This window comes from Tenrec ecaudatus, chromosome 17, assembly GCF_050624435.1.
Source record: "Tenrec ecaudatus isolate mTenEca1 chromosome 17, mTenEca1.hap1, whole genome shotgun sequence".
NCBI lineage: Eukaryota > Metazoa > Chordata > Mammalia > Afrosoricida > Tenrecidae > Tenrec > Tenrec ecaudatus.
In genome coordinates, this window is record NC_134546.1 from 82,905,758 (window position 1) to 82,922,882 (window position 17,125).

The 17,125-nt window shown below is 39.8% G+C and overlaps 1 pseudogene; it reads right to left on the reverse strand.

The window, feature by feature from the left end:
• Positions 1-12,600: 12,600 nt before the first annotated feature.
• Positions 12,601-15,649, reverse strand: LOC142430548 (geranylgeranyl pyrophosphate synthase pseudogene; annotated as a pseudogene).
• Between the last annotated feature and the right edge of the window lie 1,476 nt (positions 15,650-17,125).

Here is a 17,125-nt window from a genome sequence, read left to right on the forward strand (position 1 = left end):
AGGAAAAATGAGCTTCTTCTTATTGCTGTGGTTTCTTTGAACCTCACAAATAACCCTGCTGTTAGTAAACCTAATGTTTAAGTATTTTTTTCTTCCTTTCCAAATATTCTGCAATGTCTTAGGGGAAGGAGATGTAGGGATGACAGACACGTGTTTCCCTTTGTGTTCAGAGGCAAGAAAAGATTTGGGAAAGCCTGGTCTTGATTCCATCACATGGTGAGGATAGAGATTCTCTAGAATTTCACCAGATCATCTAGGTACTTCTAATGATAATGGATATGAAGCTCCATTAAACGTAAAATAGGAACAGGTGTTTGTATGATTGGTAAAATGAAGACCTTGGAGAGAGGACTGTGTGCTCCCAAGGCCACCAACAGCATCGCTTCTCTAGTGTGAGTCCCAGAGGCAGGGGCCTCCATTCAGCCCTTTCCGCCTTTACATACAAATGCACCTCCCACATGCAAATGCCTGACAAGAACCCAAATGAAACTATAGCATGCATGGACTTAAATTCATATTCCTTCTCACCCTGGAGAGCATTTTCTGGGTGTCACGAATCTTATCCACATGAACATGAAGCATGTGTGGGATTGCCTCTTTCTGGTGGCAACTCTGGGAGGTGAGCGCTTTAGGGATTCATACATGAAGTCTGGGAGTGCAGCTTCTGAGCACATGACTCACTGGGATTCTCTTTATCCCCAGGTGTCCTGGCCCAGGTGCAGCTACAAGAGTCAGTCTCTGGACTGGTGAAACCCTCACAGACCCTGTCTCTCACCTGTGCTGTCTCTGGTTTATCTTTAACCAGCTATGCTGTGAACTGGAACCGCCAGGCCAGAGGAAAGGGACTGGAATGGGTTGGGGCAATGTGGGGTGGTGGGAGCACAGACTATAATCCATCTGTCCAGGTCTGAGTCAGCATCACCAGGGACACCTCCAAGAGCCAAGTTCGTTTAAAACTGAGCTCTGTGAATCCTGAGGACACAGCCATGTATTACTGTGCTAGAGACACGGTGATGGAAGGCAGTGTGAGTCCAGACACAAACCTCCCCTTCAACCGGCCAGGGTTCCAGCAGATACAAGAGAGTGAAGTGAGTGATGCTTTCCTCTCAGAAGCTTCGGTTTTCCCACCTGCCAGCACCTCCCTAGGGAGCACCATGCACATGACTCTGGGGAATCTTCATGCATCTGAACATGCCTTCTTTTCTTTGGAATGCGCCTTGTCTATCTTTCACCATCTATCCAAAGGCAGACTTCACAGTAGTAAATATTCATGAGATCTCACTTTATAATTCAGGGTACTAAAAAAGTGCTGCTTGTTGTTAAAGTTACAAATATTAAAATAAAATGAACTCACTGCCGTCGAGTCCATGACAATTTATAGTCACACCACTGTGGTGTTTCGATATTTAAGGCTGTACACCCCCTTGTCTTTTTTCCCCAATGGAATGGCTGATGGTTGCAACCCACTGACAAGCAAATCTCAGCCCAATCATAGCCACTATGCCACCAAGACTCCTCCTGAACATATTAGTGCAGCATGAAATTCTCATGTAAGTTCCAAATTTTCTCCAAGCCATCAGCTGTATGTCCAATATATTCATTCCAGTGAATGATCACAATGTATGTTTATGTAATAAATTTTAACTTAGAATGACTGGATACTATTGCATATGTTGATATTGTTAGGTTTTCATTGGGTTTCAAACTGACTCCTTTTCACAGTGCATCTTGCACAGTCAGACAACACTGTTTCCTCAAGTTTCAATTCATTAATTTAAAATTGGACAATGTTTACAAAATCATCTCTTGAGATGGTTCATCTGCCTTGGATTAGTGAAACATATTCTGTTGTGTGATCATAAACTGTCTATCTATCTATCTATCTATCTATCTATCTATCTATCTATCTATCTATCTATCTATCCATTCTAGTATCTTGTCTAGAACATGGCTAATTCACATCCAGAAAACCTGAAACACAAGGGAATCGTTGTTCTGTTGGACATTTCCACAGGAGAGTGTCTTAGGGATTCAAAAGTATAGAGATCATCCACTTGAAAATGTGGCTCACTGCTATTGTCCTTTTTCCCTGAAGTCCATCTCAGGTGCAGTTATAGGGATTCCCCAACCCCCATCCCAACACCCAACTAACTGCTGTTGAGTCAATTAAGACTCAAAGAGTCAGTACAGGACAAAACATCACTGCCCTTTTGGATTTCTGAGACTAAAACTTTTGAGGATCAGAAAGCTTCATGTTTCTCACTAAAAGTAGATTGTGGCCTTGAACTACAGTATTTGAAATTAATAGTCTATTGCGTAATCCACTATACCACAGCATGTGCTAGGTATAGAAGAATGATTTTGACCTTGCTTATCCTGAGTCTATTTTATTTACTTTAACACTTGACGAGTAATTTCTTTAAAACTTGGTGATTAATTTCTATATCCTTAAAGAGAAACACTGGGTCTGGATCAGAACTGAATTACAATTATAGATTGCTTAAGATGTGTTATTTTCACAAGTTAAGGCTTCCTGTTCATAAACACGCCCATTATTCTATTTATGTGTGTGTTTTAGTATCTTAGAGTACTGTTTTTTACATAGCTTTTTAATACTAGACTTTTGTTTCTCTGCTTAGGTTTATTCTAATTTATTTTTCTTATAAGAAAATAAATAGTATTATTTTCTTGATTTCCTTTTCAGAGCTTTCTATATTGGTACATGATAATCAAACTTATTTTTTCCTATGTTGATCTTATACCTGTGAAAGTGCTTAACCTTTCAGTTAGATCCAATAATTTTCTTCTAGGACTTTTGTGTTTTCTATGTTTAGAAAGATATCATCAGCAATTATAGATAGGTTTCCTTCTTTGTTGCCATTTGGATGTCTTTATTTTATATTTGTTGATGGATAGCTGTAGTTAAGGGTTGCAGCACAATATGAAATAAGATTGGTATTTAATGGTATTCTTATCTGGATCCAATTTGAAAGGTGAATGCATTCACTACCTCTTCATGGAGTGCAATGTCTGTCACTGACATTTCGTTTTTCTGTTTTCAATCCTATCAAATCAGTGTGGACCCACAGCAACACTGGAGAAAACAGAAAGAAGCATAGGTCTTGCTTCATCCCCACAGTTGTCATGTATGAGGCCTTTGTTGTAGTTACTGTGCCAATCTATGTTCTTAAAGAACATCCTTTTAAAAATGACCCTATGCTTTATCAAGCATGATGTCCTTTTCCAAGTTCGGATTTCCTTGACACATATCCAAAACTCTTGAGATGAAGTAATCATATCCTACATTCTTTCTATGAACCATTAAAAATGTACATCATCCAATTTCCAATTGTTTGTTCTTCTGGCTGTCCATCATACCGTCAAAATATTCACCAGTACCATAATTCAAATACATCGTTCCATCTTTGAGCTTTATCATTCATTATCCATCTTTCACGTGCATATGAGACCATTGAAAGCTTCATAGCTTGGGCCAGGTACCTCGTTAGTCCTCAAAGAGATCTCCTTGCTCTTTAATCTTTAAAGAGGTCTGTGCAGCAGACTTGCTCAATGAAACAAACACATCACTTGATTGACTGGGACTTCCTTGAATATTGACTGTAGATCCAAGCAAGATGAACTCCATCATAATTTCAATCTTATCTCCATTTCCCATAATTGGTCCCATATGAAGATTTTAATTTTCTTTACATTGAATTATAATTTACAGTGAAGGCAGTGATTCCTGGCCTTCATCAGTATGTTTCTTAAGTCATGCTATCTTACAACATGTAGTTTTATGTCATCTGTGTATCACATATTCTTAGCAGGATTTACCACAACCTAGATGTCCTGTTTTCCACGTAGTACAGCTTTTCGGGTTATTTGTTCAGTATAGCATGGTGCACCGAGAAACTGCTGACGTTTTTAATGATTCTGTGTTGCTGTGATGCACAATGAACACCCATGGAAGCAATAAACAAGAAATCACACCACAGATTGCATTGAGTACAGGTGTTAAAAATGACTTTGTGAAAGTGCTTAAAATGCTTTCCAGAGAATATGGCCATTCTTTAAATACCCATTCCAAGAGAATTTCTCAAAAGCAAATAAAGCCAATCTAACAATAGCACCAATGAATAATGGGAGTTAATATATTTGTATTTTTACAACATGAATGTCTCCTTCAGTCAAGTACCAGTGATGCCATTTGTTTATTTTGAGTTTCAAAACTGTACATGTTTCACTGTCACAACTGGTATTAAGTGAGATGTTATGATAAAGAAAGAGGAATTAACTCTCAAGAGAATATGCAGAGAAATGAGAAAACATGTTAGAATAAATGTCCACTATAAATTAGGGGTTTTAATGAAATCCGAATTTCTTAACACTCTCTATGCTTTCTGTGTCCCCACAGTTTCTCTGCTCATTGACTTAAGCACCTTGATTCCTACATAAATGAAGGCCAATCACAGAGAAGAGGAGGACATTAGACTTTCTCTGTTCAGTTTCTGAGAAAAGTTTGGAGACTTCTCTGCATTTTTAAATTTTCCTCCTGGGGTTTCTAACATCCAGACAAAGAATCCTGCTAATAATAAGTGACAGAAAGATGACATAAAACTACATATTGTAAGATAGCATGACTTGAGAAACTTACTGATGGAGGCCAGGAATCACTGCCTTCACTGTAAATTATAATTCAATGTAAAGAAAATTAAACTCCTCATATGGGACCAATTATGGGAAATGGAGATGAGATTGAAATTATGATGGAGTTCATCTTGCTTGGATCTACAGTCAATATTCATGGAAGCCCCAGTCAATGAAATGATGCCTTTCATTGAGCAAATCTGCTGCACAGACTTCTTTGTTTTCCAGGTTAAATTTCAAAATTTGGTGAAAAATATCACACTGTGAGCAGAGTTGTCTACAAATTACACAACCTGTCCATAAGTTCTGATTTTGTTTTGGATATTCTTTGGCCTGGTGATTATTTCTCTCTAGTAGTATGAAGAGATTCCAAAAATGGTTTGGCATAAAAGAGAATTGAATTAACTGTCCTCATGGATTATTTTGGCTTTCCTGTGACAGGTGCAGCATCAGTATTTGGACCCAGGAGTGATGAAACCCTCACAGAGAATGTCTTTAAATTTTACTGTCTGGAGCTGGATCTAAAAAAAAACTGCAGGAGTGATTGGAGAATCTCAATATGTTTTAATAGAAGAAAACAATTACCCATCTCAATTGAGTTACCTCTCAAGCTCCAAAAGAATGTCCACAAGGAGTTCTCTCCGTAACTCAGCTCAATGACCACCAAGAGAACAGCTGTCCATTTCTGTGAGAGGAACAGTGAGAGGACTCAGTGCCGTCCCATGCACAACCTTCCCTGCAATAATGACATCAGCCTATAGGGATCACATGGGCTGCACAAAGCACAGGAGCCAGGCTCTGGGGCAAGGGCAATGAGGGAGGCATGGAAGAAAGGAGCTTCTTGCCGGTACTTAGGGTTTCCTTTCCTCCAAATCACTTGCTCCAAGAATCCTCTCTTCCTTAATATTTTGAACAAAACCCCACATAAATCACAATACTCAGCCATTTATATGTTATATGCATAAACACAATTAAATATATGCATGTATGTATACATGACCTTTGTGGTGTACTGTTACTCATTAACCTGATGTGATCTGAAAACTCAGGGGTTCAAAACCACTCAGCTGTTCCACAGGAGACAAACAAGGCTTTCTGCTCCCGTAAAGAGTTACAGTTTCAGAAATTCTCAGGGGCAGTTCTACCCTGTCCTATAGGGTCACTACATGTCTGCATTGACTCTATGGCTGAGTGAGTGTGAGTTATGCACACATTGATGTATACTGATAGTATTTGTATCACTAACATGACTTTAATGATTTTCATGTCCTGGATGACTATACTGGATTGAATGAAAATGAAATAACAAGACAACAAAACAAGGAATACAACAGAAAAGAACTTAGGGGAGGATTCTTGGCATATTTGTATAATACAAAAGTAAAACTCTGGAATGGATTAGGTCCATATCCAGTTAATGAATCTAGAAAAAGATGAGTATGCATAGGCCACAGCATAGGTAGTAGGGAAACCAATAAAGAAGCTAAACAAATGAAATAGCAGGAACACAATAAGTAAGCCAATTTATATGAAAACTGACTATTTGAGAAAATGAAAGACAGAGATAAAGATCCAGTTTTCCTGATTATGACAAAAGAAAGGGGAGCGGAATCTCCCAGATCAGAAACAAGAGAGGGGCAACCATTCTACATGTTTTCCGGACATGTGTTTTTTCATTATTATTTTATTGGGAACACATACAGTTTTTTTAACAACAGATAAATCAATTTATTAAAATAGTTGATTTAAGCATCTGCAATGGTGACTTCAACCTCTACTCCAGGCTCAATACTGATGGAAGTGATCTGCTTCACTATCTCAGATGGACTGTGCAAGTCAATGAGATGCTTGTGGATCCTCATCTGGAATCGATCCCAGGTCTTAGAACCTTCCCCACAGGGAGTTTTCCTGGTAGTAATTCTCAGTCTTGGTAGGCATCCTAACTGGTCCCTTCACTTTCAGGTTTTTCTCCTTAGCCCCTCTGATCAAGTCAGCACACTTTCTCCAAGGATTTCACGTTGTGGCTGGTCAGAGTAATTCTAATTCGGTGAATGGCCACCTCTGGTTCCACAGCTGTCTTTGCGGTTTCCTTAAATGCCATGGCGGCGGGGAGCTTCCTGAAGGACTTGTTCCTTGGTGGGAGCGAACAGCAGTGAGTCAGGAATGGGAGTGGGGAACGGAGCACTGCAGGACGACGGCCGTGTCTTCCTCCACACATACAGTTCTTTAAACAATCCATCCATCTATCCATTGTGTCAAGCACATTTGTATCTTCCTTGCCATTATCATTTTCAAAACATTGTTTTTTCTACTTGAGTCCTTCCTATGAGATTCTCATTTTCCCCCTACATCCCTGAATCTCATTCCCTCACAAACCCTTGATAACTGTAAATTGTTATTATTTTTTCATGTCTTACACTGACTGATGTCTGGACATACTTATGAACAACTTTATGTTCATATTTTTAAAATATCATTGATATGGAAATTTATTGGAAAGCAAGAAAACCAGTAATGTTTCCACACAAGAAACAAATAATAGAACTGTCCATGATCATCATGTGAGCCCACATTTTAAGGGGAGTGAGAGAAGATGCATTGTGAGCTCTCACACCACAAAATTCGGTGTGTGCGTGTAATATAAAATTTATAAACTGAAATCTACTTTTAAAAAATTGATAATGTATAACAAATAAAATAATGCTTGATAAAGAATCTGTTTAAGAGTTCTGTGTCCTTTGAGAATACTTGTGTTTCTCAGAGTCAGAGGGAGGACTCTTGCCCCTATTCTTTACTCAGCTGCCTCTAAATATCAGGGGACATGCAAATGCAGCTCTCTGCCTGCTGATAAACTGGCCACAACCCCTGATGTGGGAGATCTCAGAGGACAGTCTCAGTCACTGTGGTCTCTGCTATTACATCTTGTGCCCAGGAGCTCGTCCAGAGACATAATGCATTGTGCACCAATCTTGGTGTTCATTTTGGCCATTTTACATGGTAATCACTGGAGGCCCTGCTTTGTGTCTGTATTATTTTGTGTGTATTTGCTGGTATGTGTGTCGTCTAATCACAGTGTATGTGTTTGCAGGTTTCCAGTGTGAGGTGCAGCTGGTGGAGTCTGGGGGAGATCTGAGAAAGCCTGGGAGATCTCTGAGACTCTCCTGTGCAGCCTCTGGATTCACCTTAAGTAGCTTCGGGATGACCTGGGTTCGCCAGGCTCCAGGGAAGGGCTTACAGTGGGGCTCAACTATTATTGATGGTGGTGACACATATTACACAGACTCCATGAAGGGCCAATTCACCGTCTCCAGAGACAACTCCAAGAACACACTCTATCTTCAAAAGGACCGCCTGACAACCTAGGACACGGCCATGTATTACTGTGCAGGGAGCACAGTGAGAGGAAGCCAGTGAGAGCCAAGGTACAAACCTCCCCTGCAGGGAGGAGACTGGTCCCCAGGGAGCTCAGGACCCACAGAGCACAGGACTCAGACCCAGGGGCAGGTGCAGTTGGAGCTTCAAGTCTTCACGGCTTCAAGCTGGTTTCCTGTGGGGATCTGCAAATTCTTCTAAACCTCTATTTCCCTAGGAAATCCCTCTCTAATTTAAAAAATAATGTCTCTGCCTATTTTTGATATCTTGAATTCAAAAGTTAACTTGTAACAGGAGAATATATTCTGTACAGCAACACACAGCCTGTCCCTTAAGGACAAGAAATGACTCTGCCAGGGGTCCCTGCATCAGAGTACTCAAGACACTCAGGTAAATACTCTCCAATCAGACTCAGGCCTGGTGGGGGTATGGGAAAAGGAAACTATTAAGTGTTTGACTATTGGCCAAAAAATTAACACAAATTCTTCCATCACACGTTGTGAGGTACTCTGACAATCTTTAATTCAAAATCTAGGCAATTAGTCTTTTTTATGGAATTATTTCTTCCTTGTGCGTGTGATTTTTATTTTTGTTTTTTCCTGTTTGGTTGTTTCTCATAACCATGGCCATCTAGTATTTTCGTGTATGTCTTTTCTGGAATCCTATCTGCAGACACATACACTCACTAATTGTCTTTTACTATCTGGGTGCTGCTAGCTTGTATTGATCTATCCTTCAGAATATTCAGCCCATGACAGTCAAGATAGACACTAACTTATCTATGAAAAATCAGGATTCTGAGAAATCTCTAGGGCCAAACTGGATCATTCAGTTTTTCATGTCAGATGCTTCGCCTTCACAATCCCACAGGATGTCAGCCCACTGTTTCTGGTTTCATCTACAGAGTCCACAGGTGTCCTGTTAAACAACTCACCTGATTTCTAGTGAGTTGGTTACTAATTTTTGTATGATATCAGTAACTTTCCCACTATCTAGTGACATACAGCCTTAGGTGAGGAATTTCAGATATTTCAGTATAAGTTCAGTATTAAATGTACGATTAGGTGTGAATAACTTTATTAATGGTGACTTTTTGGAAGATGAATGTGTTCTCATGTCTAAGGTAAACTGATTTAGGGTGGCAGGTGCTCTTTCCACACTAGAATGACTCTTGAGGAGACATAGCAGTGTAGTTGTCAAAGAAAAGTTCTTCCTTTTTAGTGACTCACAAAAGCCATTCCTATTTACAGAAAGCATTGGATTGGAGCCACTTTTGGCTGAAATCAGGGAGATTGCTAGAGCTAGCTGATTTTCCAATTTTTTAATATCTGATAATGTTCCCATCATCTAATGCAGAAAATGTGTGTCTGACACATTTTAAATGATCTTGAATTTGTTATGGGTGTCTTATAAATATATAAGTCATTGAAAGTAGAAGATCGCTGTCTTTATTCCTAAAGTCACCCTCAATCCTAAGACCTGTCTACCTCCTCAACAATCTTCCTCATCATTTTCTGTGGCCTGGAAAAACTGGACCTTGGTCTTGATGAATGGAGAAGTCATGGGCAGGACTGTGTTCTCTGAGGAAACAGTCAACATTCCCATCCCAGATGAACCCCTTTTAAACTTTATTACAAAGTACTACTCACATGCAATCTCCACATAATCCATCAGATAGAGTCTCATGATGTATTTATTTAAATTTAGGTCTTCCTCACTCTGGATAATACAACTGGGAATCATGAACCATTTTCCTGAGAATATTTCACTTTCTTCCTCTTCTTGGGGGAAGCTCTCATAGGTGAATAGTTCAAGGATTGAAAGATGAAGCTTTTTTGAATGTTTTGTCTGAGCATCTGCCTCACTGTCTCCAGGTATAACTTGAGGAGTTGGACCAGGATTTGTAAAACTCACAGACGTTATGCCTCACCTGTTCTGTCTGTAGATCCTCTTAAATCCGCGATGAGTCCATATACTATGGAGTGGAGAATACAGACTATGTTACTACTCTGATGTCTTGAGTACACAAGACCCCTTTAATAGTTAAATTTATTGAATGCTGAGCTCCATTGCTGCCCAAGCCATTGACATGCATCACTGTGAAAGGAGGCGGGGAGAAGGCAGTGTGACTCCAGAACACCTGGTGAAGAAAGGGGTCTGAGCTGCACTCTGCTCCATTATCTTTATGTCTGTTTATGTCTGTGTATGTATGTCTTTGTTTTCCTTGAACATATTTTACATTATTGTCTAGAATTTTTTTTCTTTTCATATTATAATTGTCTCCAAAAATAAATCTCCACTTTTTAAAATTAGGTCATTTTCTTTGTGTCCTTATCATACTATTTATAACACATGTAATGACATTTTCCTTCTTATTTGTTAGTATAGTCATACTTAGTTTGAGTTTCATATTTTACTGTATAGTGCCCATCTCTATGTCCAGTGGGAGTCTCATCTTGATGTTTCATAAGTTATGATCCCTTTCTTACTCTTTTGTGTGACTCATAGCTTTTTGTGGACAGATGGACATGTTCAATATGACCATATATATCAGCATATTATGTTATATATTGTGTTTTCCCTAGAGAATTGATAATGACCTAACTCCTATAGACTTTTATTGTCAAGGTTTGTGAAAATATAGTCAGGCTACCATTTTCAGTTAACTATATGTAATGTCCATCACATTCCCTTGTTCATTCCCTTCCTGCAAAAGGTTTTTATCAGTATTTTCAGCTACACATGTGTAAGGTCTTCCTCTTCAGATTGAAGACTTCAAGCTTAAACAAAGCAAAGAGAGGTGGTTCTGGCCATGCTTTCACACTTGTTTGGCTGTTGCTAGTTAGGTGAAGAGTTTTATGAAGGTATCCCTAGCCTTTCAGTTATTTTGTTCTGCTTAGACTCAGGAGAGGGAGGTCTGGGTGCATTTGGGCAGTGCTACCATAGCCACCATTAAGGGAAGAGAAGGAAATTTATTTTGCTTATTATTTACATCTTAATGGAATGTGCTGCAATCAAACAAGTGTTATCTAAAGGTTGGACTCATGGGAGAAACTATTCACTTTAACACAAGAAACTTCAAACTAAAAGTTTCAGGCTAACTTTTATACAGTTCAAACGTCATCCAAGACATCTACTCCAGCGAAGATCAGACCTTGGTCTTCTTCTTCTTCTTTTTTTAACATTAGGGACTCACACAACTCTTATCACAATCCATACATATACACACATCAATTGTATAAAGCAATCTGTACATTCTTTGCCCTAATCATTTTCAAAACATTTGCTTTCCACTTAAGCCCTTTGCATCAAGTCTTCTTTTTTCCCCTTCCTTCCCTCTCCCCCCTCCCTCATAAGCCCTTTTCTTCTTAAGGGAAACTCTCTCTCTCTCAAAATATGATGCTTGTTGTTATTTTTAGTGTTACTAAGGTCAAGTAATTTAGCATTCCAATTTTGATATAGTGTTGGAGAAAACCACTCAACTCTACTAAGTGCATAGGAAAACAATAGCAGACAGTAGAGGTGGGCATATCTAAATGCTAATAAAATTTTATTCACAAAGACTGTCACTGGGTCATGAGCCATAGCCTGTTAATCAAAACCCTAAACTGAAAGTCTGTGTAAGTGATAGATGACCTTCTGTTTCTTTTTTAAATTACCGGTTTATTGTAATTTCATGCACATTAAAATACAATTCAATAATTCAATCATGTCAAGAAAAATCATACGCTATATCATCGTCACTATAGTTTCAAAAAATGTCTTCTTCCTTGTATTCATTGTTATTTATGTAATTAAAATTTTAATTTGGAAAAATATACACAATAAAAAATTCCCCAATTCAACAACCATTATATGTATAAATCGGTGTATTTGATTATATGCCTCATGTTTTAAAATCATTATTGATATCCTTTTCCAAATTATCTCACCACCATTAATATAAATTAAATGTCCCTTAAGGAACACCCCTTTAAAAAAAAAGGAACAACCCTTTCTCCTTCACCCATGGTAACCACTGGTCTAGTTTTTTTTTTAAAGTAGTTTTCTTGATATAATATCTACATAGCATACACTTACTTAGTTAAATCACTTTTTAAAAGAATCGTATGTGTATGAATACATACATACATATCATCATAATCAATCTATATATTCTCTCCCATTTCCCACATTCATTATTTGCTCCCCAAATCACCTCATCCTACCTACTACTCCATGCCCCATACACCTCATAAACCATTGTATCAGTTACTGTCTCTATGCATCCAATCTTTCTGTGATTTACAAACTTGGAAACCCATTAGAATACCAGAAAACAAAAAAAACAGCAAGAATAAAATTAAAATAATATAAAATTAAAATAAAGTGTAAGAAAGAAAAGACCACCCTCCATATTTAAAAATTCAGACAAGAAATTTCTGTTGTGGAAAAAGTGAGAAATATTTGACCCTGGAGCAAATTTTGGTTGGATCAAGAGGTAAGTCAACTGGCCAAGTATCATATCATGCCGTGGTCCGATCCACCATGATCAAGTTTAGTTTTTGCCTGAAAAAGTAAGGCTTTTCAAGCCCCGCCTTATCTAGATAGACCTGCAGCACAGTATTTCTTAGCGTCTATATTTTAGGTTCTCTGGTGCAAGATATTCTGCACTTGGGCGCTCTCAGACCTTGACAAAATAGCATGAATTGTAGAAAATGAGAGTTTTCTTTGTTACGTCTTCAAAAAAGTTTTTGTTTTCACTGTATTTTTTTGGAGTGTAGATTAATATAAATCATCCCTAATTTGGAAAAAGAGCCCAAGTAGAGGCTTTACATCTGCAGGATGTAGAGAACAACTGCAGGAGACCTACAGCTCAACCAAATAGCCCACCTGTCTTTTGTGGGACCATATTTTTGTTTATATCTTTCTTCAGTGTGACAAGTGTAATTGTCCCTCCAAGTGTAATTGTCTAGGCCTTGTCCGTGATGGAGGTCTAAAAGATCATCAATAAATTGTTGCATTGATCAAAGGTCAGGACTTTTTACACGTATATTTATAAAAGTTTATATAAGACTTATACAAGAATGATGTATATTGCCAAACCAACAAAGTAAACATCATTAGCAAAGGGATGACAAGTGGAATTTCTTTGATACTATGAGCCACTGTCAAAGCACATGGAAGTTCTGAGTTGTCTTTGATCTCATCAATGAGCAAACTGGCTTTATGCCACTCTTCTGTCACTTCGATGATAACTTGCAGCTTGTCTTCTGGAACAATGATTAACAGCTTGTTAAAGCTTGGTTCTTACTTGCTTACCTGGTAACTGAAATAAGTACTTGTAGGGTTCTAGAAGACTTCTTTGGACTGTTTCTTGAGCCGTCGTCACTGTTTTTAAATTTCAGAGTATGGTTTAATGTGGGTATCACGATTTGCTCAGTACGAGTGTGGAACTAGCTGGGCCAAGGATTAAGTTCCCACGTGACAGTTCAGACCACAATTCCCTCTGATGCCTACTTGACTCCCTGCCCTACTTCATAGAATTCTCCACCTTCAGGTGCCAGCCACACCGCCTTACTCGGTGCAAGAAAATACATCATCCTGGTCACCAATGTAATTCTTAATAAAATTACTTTGTTTAAAACGTATTTCTGAATGCAACTGAGGTTTACTAATAATTCATTTATTTGGAAGGAGGGGATCAAAATAATCCTACTTTGGGAACATATTAACTTTCAAAATAATCACATTTTCCACACTTTGCAACACAGAAAGCTGAGTTCCTGGATGCTGTCATTAGGAAAATATGTTTGAAATTCTTTACATTTTCAGGGGAAATGACATCTTTAATGTGACTCTTCCAGACATGTTTCTAACTCCCACAAAATGACCTTTCCCTGCTTGGGTCTAGTAGGAATGTGGGGGAGCAATAATGAAGGGGTTTACCTGAGTAATTTCAGAATAAGATTCCCTGGAGAAGATCCACTGTCTATAAAATGAGCCCTATGAGAAGCAGGAGGAAGGATGGCATTACCCACAAGAGTCTCGGATGGATGGAATTCTCCAGTTCTGTGATCCCTGCACAGCGGACCTCCCCAATCCAGATGACAGCTATCCCATCAGAGACAGGGTGTGGAACCGTGATGCACTTACCAATCCACAGAGTAAATTAACATGACTGTTCTTGGGCAGGAGGCTTGCTGACTGGACTAGAGTGTCTCTGGAGGCTCCTTCAGAAAGTTGGGCTCGCTGACCCTAGAAACTGGCGCTGAGTGCCTCCCGGATGAGGCTTATTGGAGTTGGGTGCCTCAAGGAGCTCAAGCGGAATGCTTTCAGTTTGATATTTATAACTGAGTGGTATGCTCTACGGGCATGTACCAGCAGACTTGACGGAACTGTAACATGTCCTGACAAAGAACTCAGTGACATTTCTAACTGGAACTACTCTTCCTGGAGTTGCTGGAGGAGTTGCCAACAGCAATCGGGTTATATCAAAAAGGAAGAACTTTGGGTGGCCACCCTTGTCTCAGTGGGTTCGTATCCAAAAACTGAGCCCTCACAGCTGGGGTCTTGTGGACTTTTACAAGAAAGGGATTACTCACAGGAGGCTGTTGGGGATTGGCAGGCTAGTGGATGACAGAAGCTAAAAAAAGGCAGGTGAGCGTATCTTAGTGGAGGGAGTGGAGGGTGGTGGGAAGGTGTGTTAGCAATGCCAGGGGCTTTTTGAATTTCTATGAGGCTTGCTGTCTCTGGAGCCACGAGTTGTCCCTGCCACATTACAACTTGTCCCTGAATTGTGCAGCTATTACAATGGATAGTAGAACCTAGGTATGTCCAATAGTGAACAATAAGTAACATATTGTCCTATTCATAAGAGTTTAGGAAGTTAGTCTCTTCTGTATACAAGGAAAGAACATTGTCCTTAGGTCACTGGGATATACGGAGCTATCGCTTGCACTGGGGAAACTTTTCTCAAAACTAGGAGTGCAGGAGCATCTGAGTAGAGTGTGGGCATTTCTCCCGGGCGTGGCTTCTTTCCTCATGTGTGACATTCAGAATGTCATTGGCTGTGTGCTACAATCCGTAGTGGTTCCCAACTGAGTGTTTGCACCTTCTACACAACCCCCAGCATCGCCTGAGGAGAAGCAAAGGAAGTGCTGGGAGGTGATCATTTCCCCTAGATTTCCACCTCTCCTTACATGTGGTCCACTTCAATGTCATCTCTGTCAGGACCAGGGAAACACAGGAAAAACTGTATTCAAAGGCAGCTGATGTACCGAGTCCTCTCTACAGATTGTTCTTGTATGACTTCTGAACCCCCACATGCAAATCACTCAGCCATGGAGAGAGGAGGGTTTTAAGCTTGGGCAGGTCAGTGCCTCTTTCAGTGAGGACTGGAGTTTGTGAGCAAGGCAGGATCCTCCAAGAGGAGAACATGGTGTGGCTGCGTCTCATTCTCTGCCCGGTGGCTGCAGCCCCAGGTGAGATCGTCCCTGATTTTAGAGATCAGAACAAGGCATGGTAGGTCTGTCTGGAACTCACTGTGGTTTTCTTTGTCCCAGGTGCAGCTGCAGGATTCAGGGGCAGGACTGGTGAAGCCCTCACAGACCCTGTCACTCACCTGCACAGTCTCTTGATTCTCCATCACCACCAGTGGTTACTGCTGGGAGTGGACCCGCCAGCGCACAGGGAAGGGGCTGCAGTGGACTGGGGAGATTTGTGCTAGTGGTAACACTTACTACCGCTCTTCCTTCAAGAGTCGCAACTCCATTTCTAGGGACACAGCCAGGAACCAATTCTCCCTGCGAGTGAATTCACTAACTGCTGAGGACACAGCTGTGCATTATTGTGCAAGAAACACGGGGAGGGGAAGTCAGTGTGAGCCCAGACACAAGCCTACCCTGCAGTCTGACGAAGGCTCAGGCTGAAGGTTGTGCCCAGAGCCCAAGTGTCAGAGCTCATACCCAGGTGTGCGGAGCCGGTGTTAGAGAAAAATCACACCAGCTCTATGCTCTGCTTGCTGTTCTTATGTTTTCCCACTGCTCTGGTCTTCTTGTTCCCTCTATGAACAAAAAGTGATCCACAGACCTCTGCCCCAATCCTGCCTTCATACCATCTATTTCAAACAAGCAAACAAAAAATAACAAAACATTCAAATATGTTTGCTTCACATCTAGGGTCTTAAAGGCTTGCTTTCAAATCAGCGGCCCTTTAAGTGATATGTCAACTAAGCCTACATGGAAGAAGCACACCATCATCAGTCACTGAAGGATGGTAAACCATTTAATCTGAAGTTGAAGGAAGAACTAGTATCAGAGTCTAAATTGTGATGCTTGAGAGTGGTAGCCCAAGATTCATCTGTGGAACTACATAGGAAATAAGTCTCCGGAGAAGTCCCTGTAACTACAATTGAGGAATGGAGAAAAGTGGTTACCAGACAGCTTTGGAGAGATGAGTATAAAGAATAAAAAACGTAAATCTGTCTTGAACAGTTAATACTTTGTCAGTAGATTCCTCCTGATCTACTGATGAGGCTGAACCTGATCTGGTTTCCAACATTTTCTGTATTTTTGGTTTGTGGTATTTAGTTTGGTTTTTGCTTGTCCATATTGGGATGTATCTCAGAGGTATTATGTCATTGGAGGTCACCCTCTTGAATTTGTGTTATATGTTTTTCCATTTTTTATATGCATCCTAGGATTGATGAACCTATAGACACAACAAATAGAATAAGGTTTTCAGGAGGAGGGGGATACAATGGAGGAGGAGGGATGAAGTGGAGACAATGTCAAGGAGTCCATGCAGAAAAAGAATGTTTGGAAACTGATTGTGGTAGAAATTGTACAACTCTGCTGTATGTGATTGGACTATCGAATTATATGACATATATCACATTATTATTATGACAATACATATATAATAAAATAAAATCTGGATTCTTTAATAGTGTACTTCTTAGTTGGGGCTGCATTGAGCATTCTTATAAGGGAGATCTCTGACAAACCATTCCTCAGCCAGGTGAGCTAGGTCAAATCAACACTGATAAGTTTGTGACAGTGTATATCCTGTCACAATAACATAGATAGATTCCAATCACAGGCTATTCTCCAAAACCAACCAA